Genomic DNA, 2479 nt, shown 5'->3' with positions numbered 1-2479 from the left:
CTCTTCTCACTAACAGAAGTGAAATGTCAGTCTGAGGCGGTCGTGCTGACACACGCACATGCATACACACACACACGCACGCACGCACGCACGCACGCACACCTTGGTTTTTGTTTTCTGGGGACGCTCCATAGGCGTAATGATTTTGTACTGTACAAACACCTGCCCGTCACACAAAAATCTCTGCATATGCTTACATTTTTTATTAAATATTGTTTGTAAGCAATCTTAATTATGAGGACTCAAAACTCAGAAATTTCATCATAAACACATTTACGTTGTTATATCAGAGTAGTTATACAAATTTGTGTCCTGATAAGTCATATGAACAAGCACGCACATACATAAACATTTCGCGCTAAAGAGAGACTTATCTCTATTTTAAATAATAAAATATATGACATTTAACATGTTACTGAAGCAAATAATTTATCATACATTGAAACATGTATTCAACACGTATTTAAGCTTATTGATCTTATAAAGAAGATAGTAGCAAATAAAACTTTAATTATATATAACACGTTGTATAAAATAAACATTTAATATAGTTTTAGGGCACAATAAATATGAAAAATGTTGCCTTACCTTTTTTTAGAGTGCTAAGAGATAGAACTTTACGCGACGATGTCCAAACATGAATGAAATGCTTCCAAAATAAAATAAAATAAAATAAAACTAAATAAAAATGTTTAAGTTGAATCATAAACAAAATCTCACAGGTCCTCGTAGGGGTATTCTCCTATATGTGAAACTGAGGGTCTGCTTCAGAGCCCTCACAGAGAGGGAGGAGTTCCAGACAGATGATCTAAAAGAATGGTTTAAATGTGCTACATGTATTTCAAAGCATAACATTCATGTAAAGTTTAAATAAGCAGTATCCCTACATCTGATGTCCGGCGGTTCTTAAATTTCAACTAAAGTATCATTTATATTAGATTTATTTCGCATCAAACACTTTAGATTCTTTAAAAGTTTCTTATTTAAGCATAATCTTTTTAAAGTTTTAATACCATCACACACACACACACACACAATGTAGCATAAAACAATACACTTAAAATATTGTTATATTTTTAAAAGTGACGTGACATGTGGCCAAGTATGGTGACCCATACTCGGAAATAGTGCTCTGCATTTACCCATCCAAAGTGAACACACACACACACACACCCGGAGCAGTGGGCAGCCATTTATGCTGCAGCACCCAGGGAGCAGTTGGGGGTTCAGTGCCTTGCTCAAGGGCACCTCAGTCGTGGTATTGAAGGTGGAAGAGAGCACTGTACATTTTCTCCCCCCACATACAATCCCTGCTGGTACAAGACTCAAACCCACAACCTTTGGGTTATGAGTCCGACTCTCTAACCATTAGGCCATGACTACCCGACTAATTAAATTAATAATAAATACAGTATATTATTAATTTAATTATGTTAATTATTTGAACTAACAGTTGACATTCTACATTATCCACCATCACCTTACAAACATAACATTTCAAACATGTTTTGCCTTACAATTACATATATTTATAAATTATTTCACATATTTTAAATCATTATTGCATGGGCTGTTTATGCCATGGAAAGAAATATTTATTTTATTTATCTTCTTTCAAAGCATATTCCAGCTTAAAAGACTAAATAAAAAAGTGTCCATATCTTAGATTATTACTAGGGTCAGCATGTAGCTATGATCTAGTTCTACACTTATATAGTTGTATATGATCTAATTTTTCTGAACCGACCTTTATCAGCGTGATAAATATCATATACTATCAATATACTATTGGTTATCTACTCGGAAATATATGTAGACAGACCATATGTAACCGCTTGTCTGCTGATCTTTGAAAAGAGAGATTTTAACTTTGACAGGAGCTAGTCCTTTGCCCAAATAACGTTCCGGTTCATTGAAAATGTTTGTTTAAACACCAACTTGTCAGGTTTAAGTCAACTACAGATATGAGAAAAGACATTCCAAATGCGACTCATGTCACCATGATACGTATTCTTCGGAAACCTGCTGATTTTTGGAGGTTGTAAACCGTGCTTGAATGAAACAGCACATGTGAGGTCTTCACCCTAAGAATATTTAATTGTGCTTAAAAAGCACAGATCAAGCTAAATGAAATAGTGTACACCACACCAGACTCATGATGTCCTGCGGTAGAAAATACTTACAGTATGTTGTTAAAACCTATATACAATGTTACATTTTAAGGTGGCTCGTGTTTCGTGTGTATGATTGGGTGTGTGTATATGTTTTTACTTTTCTTATTTTTACAAAGATTCAATTTAAATTCAATTCCTAGTAAATATAAGACCAAACATTATATTACAAAAGAATCATATTGACAAATGTGGTTGCAGCGTTTTTAAAAATAGGGAATGCCTACTCCAAACAGTTCCTCCACTCACACACACACACACACACACACACACACACACACACACACACACACACACACAGTCACACC

Source organism: Sinocyclocheilus anshuiensis, unplaced genomic scaffold (genome assembly GCF_001515605.1).
Source record: "Sinocyclocheilus anshuiensis isolate Anshui unplaced genomic scaffold, SAMN03320099.WGS_v1.1 scaffold2479, whole genome shotgun sequence".
Classification (NCBI taxonomy): Eukaryota; Metazoa; Chordata; class Actinopteri; order Cypriniformes; family Cyprinidae; genus Sinocyclocheilus; species Sinocyclocheilus anshuiensis.
Note: the sequence above shows the minus strand (reverse complement) of the source record.